Source organism: Benincasa hispida, chromosome 11 (genome assembly GCF_027475165.1).
Source record: "Benincasa hispida cultivar pf3 chromosome 11, pf3_genome.v1.1, whole genome shotgun sequence".
Classification (NCBI taxonomy): domain Eukaryota; kingdom Viridiplantae; phylum Streptophyta; class Magnoliopsida; order Cucurbitales; family Cucurbitaceae; genus Benincasa; species Benincasa hispida.
In genome coordinates, this window is record NC_143488.1 from 67,268,297 (window position 1) to 67,277,597 (window position 9,301).

The 9,301-nt window shown below is 36.4% G+C and overlaps 1 long non-coding RNA gene across 3 annotated transcripts; it reads left to right on the forward strand.

The window, feature by feature from the left end:
- Positions 1-2,692: 2,692 nt before the first annotated feature.
- Positions 2,693-6,559, forward strand: LOC150032824 (uncharacterized). 3 transcript variants are annotated; one of them, XR_016524890.1, is made up of 5 exons: positions 2,720-3,002; positions 3,488-3,719; positions 5,443-5,512; positions 6,063-6,162; positions 6,286-6,559. It is a non-coding gene; the product is annotated as an uncharacterized LOC150032824 (long non-coding RNA). The 3 variants fall into 3 exon arrangements; XR_016524888.1 differs by having other exon boundaries at positions 2,723-3,002; positions 3,974-5,512; XR_016524889.1 differs by lacking the exon at positions 6,286-6,559 and having other exon boundaries at positions 2,693-3,002; positions 6,063-6,233.
- The last annotated feature ends 2,742 nt before the right edge of the window (positions 6,560-9,301 follow it).

Below are 9,301 nucleotides of genomic sequence, written 5' to 3' on the forward strand. Positions count from 1 at the left end.
TGAACTCTTGCCTATGAAGACGATCCTTTGATTCGTATGAGTGAAAATGGCCAGATCGCCGACTCAACAAGCCTACCATTTTTGGGATTCGTCTGATTGGTGAACTAAAAACACAGCTACACAAGAAGAAATTCAATCCTTCCCCAAAGTCGAGGTAAGTAGATAAATTGCTCCCTTAAGGGCTGATTTCAAGGCTTAAACAATGTGGCGACACACTCTCTTCTAGTCTAAAAGGGGTTTGGTCATAGTTGTGAAGGAAATTTAAACAAAGATCTCCATGAGCGGAAGCAAGATCTTTCCAAGCTCATTGTGCAAGAATAAATGCATTCACAAAACATATAGAACAGTTATGCATACAACATGCTTTCTCAATCAAATACAAAAGGAATTGAGAGATATACTTTTGAAGAACTCTTCTTTTGGAAATCTCTCGCTCTCTGCACATCAATATCTCGCTCTCGCTGCAAGCGTCTAGCAAGCAATCTCTCGTTGTCGCTACAATCACCAGCAGTCTGCTCCTCGAACAGCAACCCTTTGACACTACCACTTGGCAACCTTGGTATTCTCGGAGTGAGAATTCAGGAGGTATGGGCTCTGTGTGAATTTGGTAAAGGGGAGGAGGAAGAAATCGATCGAACTACACGATCAAGTAAGTGGGAGAAAAGTTCTGTCTATCACATAGACTGAGAGTACTTGATCGTTTAGTAAATCTCGCTCTCGTGAGAATCGCCTAGCCAATCGTCTAGCAAATATCGCTCTTGTGAGAAATTTTTTAGAGCTGATCATTTAGTCTTTCGCTAGATCATTTACAGGATCGTTTAGCAAATCTCCCAATCGCTTAGTCTCTCGCTTACACGATCATTTAGCAAATCTCGCTTGATCACTTAGTATCTCGCTTACACGATCGTTTAGTCTCTCGTGAGTAAACGATTAGTTAAGCCAATCATGAAGCGATCATTCATAAAATGAAAACTTTTTTCATTTTATCCTTCATTTATTCAAAACTGAAAAATAACCTCCCACTTACACGATTAATGGAGAAAATAACCAACTAAACAATTATCTCATAACCTTTTTTATTATAAATAAATATAATAACTAGCTTATCCTATTATATTTATAACATATTTATATACTTCAAACTAACCCAAAAACTAATTCTCAAATTGAATCCATTGAGCTACCAAGGGGACCTTATGGACCTGTAGCTTAAAGCTCCAATGGTACGTGAATAACTGACTAAACTCTTTAGTCACGAGATCCACCATTTGTTAATTTTCGGGCACTCCACTAAAGACCGACAACTGCACTCTTGGGACTACAGATATATTTTTGTGTCCATATAACCAATCAACAGTGTGATGATACTTTATAAATCGCTCGTAAATACAGCTGGACCAATTTACCGTTTTGCCCCTGTAGTTACATCTAACTCCTTAAGTACCACTGATTTCTCTAATGAACAATAAATCATAGTCCTACTATGACTGAGTCCTTTCTTCCAAAGAGAGGATGTGGCCACTATGTTCAAGATCCGGAATCAGTCCTTAAGGGAGTAATTTATCTACTTACCCCTGCTTTAGGGAAGAAGTGAATTCCGTCTTATGTAGTTAAGGTCCCAGCTCCCCAATCAGACGAATGCCCAAAAAGGTAAGCTTATTGAGTTGGCAATTTGGACACTCTCACCCATACTAATCAAAGAACCGCCCTCATAGGCAGGAGTTCCCAACTCACTCAGGATTAAGGTCATGTCACCTATGGTAATCTTAGTGAAATCTAAGTCTCAATTATCATTGGCGTTATATAAAGAGACTAATCATCTCGTGGTCCGGTCTTATATAAACTCTTTGTATAGAACATCATCGCTCGCATGTCTCCACATGAATGGTCAGGATCAGACCATTTGTAGCACTTTACAACACTTGTAACATTTACAAAGTGGGTCATATCCGTAGTGTCACCAGGATAAGGTATCCCTCTTTTATCCTTATACTATAGATCATTTAGGTTATTACTTAAGGCATGATCTACTTGTATGTCTCACATATATGCTTAAGTTACATGAAATAACCATGGATTTTAGTTTATTAGATTTGAGTAAATAAAAATAAAATAACATTTATTTTATTATTAACAATGTGTACAAAATGTTTACAAACTATGAGACCACCGGGAGAATTAGGACACCAATCCCAACAATCTCCCACTTGTCCTAATGCCTCGGGAGACTAATGTACAATACATAAAAATAGTACAATATACAATATACTAGGGCATACTCAATACCCCAGTATCATCTCCCACTTGCCTTAGACGAGGTGCCGCATATCCCTTAGACCTAGACTCTCTAGATAACCCTCGAACACTTTAGCCGTGAGAGCCTTTATAAACGGATCATCAACGTTGTGCTCCGACGCGATCTTCGTGACTATCACATCACCGCAATGCACAATCTCCCTGATTAAGTGATACTTTCGTTCAATATGCTTGTCTCTTCGATGACTCCGAGGTTCCTTACACTACAAGAATTTTGGGCTTTAATGTCGGTTGAAAAAAGTAAAATCGGATGTATGATGTCGGTTTTGTTTTTTTAAAAAATGGATCTTTAATGTTGGTTTAAAACTGACATTGTAGGGGTACCTTTAATGTCGGTTTGAAACCGACATTAAAGACCCGCTTCACTTTTTCCTCTAACTTTCTATTCTCCCCCCATTTTTTCATTTCTCTCTTCTCTCTCCATCTATTTTATTATTTTTCCTCTCATTCTCACACTTCCCTCTTCAACCCTATTCTTTCTCACTCCTCTCTTCCAAACCCGTGTGCTCATTTCGTTTCTCACTCCTATCTTCCAAAGTGGATTTGTTGGTCGTTCCATCGAATCTGCTGCTCATTTTAGTTCGCGTGTCTCCAGATCTACCGCCATCAATCGCCAGATCTGCCACCGTCGTTGTTTGTCGTTTGTTCTTCATTCCATTGTCGAACGATCGGCAGATCTGGACAAGGTTCGCAGATTTTTTATTCTGTTTCTGTTTTTTTTTTTTTTTTTTTTGTAATTTCTCTGTTTAATTTAAGGATTTTTTATTCTGTTTAATGTAATTTCTCTGTTCCATCTTCGTCGAACAATTGCCAGATCTGGACAAGGTTCGCATATTTTTTATTCTGTTTCTGTTTTTTTTTTTTTTTTTTTGTAATTTCTCTGTTTAATGTAAGGATTTTTTATTCTGTTTAATGTAATTTCTCTGTTCCGTCATCGTCGAACGATCGCCAGATCTGGACAATAATCATAAAACTGAAACTGAGAAACTTGAGAGATCTGCTAATCAACGTCCCATTTCAGATGGCTCTAACTTCTCCAGGATTCAACTTCATTCTTATTTCCTTTCATCTCTGTTTCTTTCTTACTGGTTGTTCCTTTAATATCAGTTGTATTGTTTTGAGTTTATATACCAACAGTTGCTTCATAAACTTCTACATTTGTAATTGACAGGAGCCCTACTCCTGAAAGACTAAGAAACAGCCCCAGGAGCAATCTTACCAGAAATTCTGGGATGAAGTATGATGAGCCATGTTCATAGTCCTATTAGAAAAGCTCCTAATCCTTCTGCTTCAAATCATGGTCAAACTTCATTAAGAATCCGTTCTCCAAATGGCACTCCAAAACGTGTTAGGAAGTCCCATAGTTATGGTGGTAGAAATATTTATGGAAGAAGTCGAAATGGGTAAATATTTATATTTTTTTATGGATAGATACTTATTTTAAGATACTAATATATTAAAAAGGACTTTGGCATTTATATTCTTTTATGGATAGATCCTAGAACTGTTGTATGTAGTCCTTTAGTAAAACTTGATATGAAGAAATATATTACCATAAAACTTAAAAACAATCAATAGTTACACATAAGAAAGTTAATTATTTTAAAAATGCAATGGACTAGCGTAGTTGGCTAAAGAAAATAGTACTCGTTTGTAGTATCAATTGTGTCTCCGCCGAAGCGCCACAGCCTCGCTTGCAATGAAGAGGTGAGTAAACATATTGCAATGAATTATTTCTCTTAAGGCCATTGGCCTCTTTGTAGTTTAGATTGGATTAGAATGTAAACATATTGGATTAGAATGAAACATCTGTTTATGACTCATGGGTACTATTTATTTGTAGTTTAGATTTGATTCAAGGAGCTTGAGTTTGTGGGTTGCACTATGGTTGTTTGTGGGTTATTCATGCACTATGATAGTTTTTGTGACAACTTTTGAGATTTAAAGTACATTGTGAGCTAAATTTTCTTATTGATGTATGAGCTCTTGAATATTCATTTTTTGGGAATTCTGATAGTTCTGTTGAGAACAAGTGGTTGTGAAATATTTTTAGGAGTGTGTTTCTTTGAACAGGTTTATGGTAGTGGAACTTCTTAGGCATCCTTTGTTGCCAAAATTTTTTAAAACATAAGAATTATAAAGTTAGTTGTAGGTTAAAATATGGTAATGTTCCTTAGTTTAGCATTGAAATTTAGGATCATTACAATGACCATTGTCCAACTATGGTAGTTATTTATGGGTTGAGTTCATTTCTTTCGTTATTTATAAATTGCTTATATTAACGCAACTTATATTTGTTTGTTCGTACACTCTCATATGATATCATTCGCACGAGTACAGGGAGCTTTTGGATAGAGGGCATAACAAATTCATCCATAGAATATGATTCGCAGTCACAGTTCAGGAGAAGTTTGGTAGTACGTGAAAGGGACAATAACTTTAGGATTATACTGATTGTGTTGTTTTAGAGTCTTTAAGCTAATCTCTCCATTGAATGGTTCTTATACATGCATTATATAATATGTAAGTGCCGAGAATTTTAGCGATAGAATATCTATTATACTTGGTTGAAACAAAATGATATGCTTACAGGATCAAACACTACAAGAATTTCGGACTTTACGTCTTTGGTTTTCAACTGTCACTCAGTTTGTATCTTCTGTTATTTCTTCTGTTGTTTACTAAATTTCTCTACTAGTTTTTCAATTCAAACTTGCTCTTATCTGACTCTCATTTTTCTGGCTTATATGTTTTTATATTAGAACCATTCTTAGTTAGCTCTTTGGATATATGTAAACACAGAAGGGGAAATAGGTGTTTATGCAAATGTCTTGTTGTGTAGACTCTGATCTTATGTCTTTTCCTGACCATTTTCTTGTTCTGTTTGCTATTTTAACCTTTTTTGGTGGCATTTGAAGAAGCAATATCATTTTCTTCATAGTTTTTTTTTTCTCATGGTTACATTTCGGTTTATGGAAGGGGGGCCAACTTTAATAAAAGATTCTAATGGATAACATGCAATAACAATTCAAGCCTTCATGTTGATTGAAGTTGCCTCACATTTGCATTCTCTCAATCTCTTCCTCTACCATGTACTTTTATTGGTGTTGTTTATGTGTTTTTTAGGTGTTTGGAAGGGGTGGGGAGGAGATGGATTTCTTGCAACAGCAAGGAATTCACGTAAAAATTGTTCCTGGTAAGTGCATTTTTGAATGCTTGCAGTTTTAAGCACAATTTCTTAGTGTTTTCAAGTGACTCTAATGGTATGAAAAATCCTATTTGAGAAGTTATAGTGTGCCTATTTCTCTTTGGACCATATTGGATTAGAATGTAACACCCGTTTATGACTCATGGGTACTATTTATTTGTAGTTTAGATTTGATTCAAGGTGCTTGATTTTGTGGATTGCATTATGGTAGTTTGTGGGTTATTCATGCACTATGGTAGTTTTTGTTACAACTTTTGAGATTTGAAGTACATTGTGAGCTAAATTTTCTTATTGATGTATGTGTTCTTGAATATTCATATTTTGGGAATTCTGATAGTTCTGTTGAGAAAAAGTGGTTATGAAATATTTTTGGGAGTGTGTTTCTATAAACAGGTTCAAGATAAATTTTTGGTTTTGTTGTGGTAGCATCGTTATGCTGTCGAAAATTTTGAAAAAAAAAATTCTTGAAAAAGGAGTAAAGATTTTGAAAAAGAAGATTCCCTCATCTATTCAACTATTGAGTTTTCTTGTTTTGCAGGTGCAACAAAGGAGTAAAGATTTGGTATCGCAACCTCTTTATGCTTTTTCTTGGGGAACTCTAGATCCAACACATTCACTACAAGAATTTTTCCTTGAATGTACCATTTATGCACATTCCCAATTTACACGGTTAATTGAATATGAATTCTGATCATATTTTCACTTTCAATCCTTTGTCTTAAACCTTTTTTGTTTGTGATCCTCTGAACAATGGTGGTCAGACAAAGATGCCTATAACTAGACACTGCTGAAGCTGGAGGGGTCTGTTCAAGAAGAATTATGAAGGGATCTATACTTACCAAGTGGAGAGGGACAGTAAACTCATAGTGTTTGTAAAATCATAATGTTTGTATTATTTGTAATTTGTGTTTTCAAGGCCTGAATTATTGTACGGCCTTTTAAATTATAATTTTATGGTAGAATTTGTGGACTAAATGTAATAGATTTACAATCCATACATGAATAATATGTCATAGCCACAACGTTCGATGATGATATGTCATTTCTACTTTTTAACCAAAAAAATGGATGCGACAACGAAATTTAGAAAAAAACGGACAGATTTAGGCTTCAATGTCGGTTAAGAATTTAAAAAAAAACACAGGCTTTAATGTCGTTTGAAAATTTCACTGAAGGTCTTTAATGTCGGTTGGAAATTTCATTAAAGGTCTTTAATATCGGTTGCAACCGACATTGAAGACCTTTAATGTCGGTTGGAAATTTCATTGAAGGTCTTTAATGTCGATTGCAACCGATATTGAAGGTTGTGTTATTGAAGCCCTTTAGTTGTCGGTTTAAAGCCGACATTAAAGGACTTTAATAACACTATCTTTAATGTCGATTGTCAACCGACATTAAAGCCCGAATTTCTTCTAGTGTTAGAATTTTTCACAACCCCGTTGTTATCACAATAGAGAGTGATCGAAAAAGACATATTTGGAACAACTTCCAAATCTATAAGGAACTTCCTAAGCCAAACAGCCTCTTTAGCAGCTTCACAAGTGGCTATGTATTCGGCTTCCATAGTGGAGTCTGTGGTGCATCCTTGCTTGATGCTTCGCCAAACTATAAATCCTCCATTCAGAGTGAACACTGACCCTGATGTCGATTTCCTAGAATCTCTATCAGTCGAAAAGTCAAAGTCTGTTTTGAAGGAACTCTTAAGGAAGAGCATCCATGAGTGCATTTGGATCTTTCTGATTTCATCGTGACCGAAATACAACACATACATTCCCACAGATAGTTATATAAATTAACACTAATAACGACATGCTTCAAATAATAAAATACAAGGGATAGATTTCTCATACCAGTTGAAGACCCTCTTATAGCGTTGAACTCAGAAACAGCAAAAGAACCACTACTCGCACTCTATCGCCCAGCAAACCAGTCGGCTGCAGCAGCACGATCGTTTACACGAACGGCAGCAACACGAACAGTCACGAACAAGAAAGCAGCAGGATGACACCACCAATTGAACCCCTTGGTATTCTCGAAGTGAGAATCCAAAGTGTGGTCTTTGGTGAATTTGGTAAAGGTCGGAGAAAAGAAAAATCGTGTAGACAATAAGCAAGTGGGAGAGAAAGAGTTATCGCATAGCTGTGTGCTTATCATTTAGAAGAAGCTACACGATCGTGTAGGTTTTACCAAGCAATCGTTTAATAAATGGTAGACGATCATTTAGAAAACGCGGCACGTGATGCGATTATTTAGGAAAGCTAAGCGATCGTTTAGGGATGGGCATGCGATCGTTTAGGCACTGGTGTGCGATCGTTTAGACGATGAGCAATTATTGTATAGGCTCTCAAACTAAGCAACTGTTACATTTTCACACCGATTGCGAATTTTTGAACTTTTTGCAAAATGAAACAATTTTCATTTTATTCTTTGGTTACAATAACCGACTTCGGATTCTCCCACTAATGCACATCCGAGGAGAGGTTTTCGGCCAATTATCATATAATTAACCAATTTAATAATTAATGAAAATAATCATATTATATTCTTACCCTATAGTTTGATATCACATATCTACTATAGTAATTAACCAGTTCAATTATATCATATATAATCAAACTTCCTCTAGTCAATTTGAACATTTCAAACTGGCCCAAACACTAATTCTCGACTTTATCAAAGCTACCCAGGGGACCTAATGGACCTATGGCTCGAAGCTCTAACGGTCCATAAATAGCTGACTAAATTCTTTAGCCAAGAGATCCACCATCCGTTAACTTTCAGGCATTCCACTAAAGACCAATAACTGATTCTTCTTACCACAGATATATTTCTATGTCCATCGGATATAACCAATCATGAGTATGATGACTCTTCATAGATGCTCGTAAGTACAACTGAGCCAATTTATCGTTTTTCCCCTGTAGTTACATCTCACTCTTTAAGTACCACTGATTCCTCTAATGTACAATACAACATAGTTCAACTATGTGTGAACACCTCTTGGGCCAAGAGAAGGTGTATGGTGCCACATCGTTCAAGCCTTGGAATCAGCCCTTAAGGGAGCTATCTATCTACTTATCCCTACTTCGAGAAAGGAGTGAATTTCATCTTGTGTAACTGAGTTTTCAGCTCCTAAATCAGACGAATCCCCAAAATGATAGGTTTGAATCGGTGACCTGGCCACTCGCACCCATACAAATCAAAGGATCGCCCTCAATGGCAGGAGTTCCCAACTCACTCAAGATTGAGATCATGTTACCTATGGTCATCCTTGTGAAGTGAATCTCTATCATGAACGGTGTTATATAACGAGACATTAACACTTCGTGATCAGGTCTTATACAAACTCTTTGTATAAGACACCCCCCATCTGCATGTCCCGTATACGAATGATCAGGATCAAACTATCTGTGACAAGTCACAACACTTGTGACAATTCCACAAAGCGAATCGCATCCGTAGCATTACCAGGATAAGGTTCCCCTTCTATATCCATATACAACAGACCATTTTGGTTATCACTCAAGATATGATCCACTTATATGTCACCACATACATGCCTAAGTTACATACAGATAACTAGGGATTTTTTGTTTATTGGTTTGTGGTAAAGCAAATAAAACATACAACTGAGCAAAATCAAGATATGAAGTAGATATCATATATTCTACAACACAAGCGTTCGTATAAACAGTTTACAAAATACAGGACACGAGACTTTAGGGCATCAAACCCAACAATCTCCCACTTGTCCTAAGGCGAAGTGGGGTGTACATA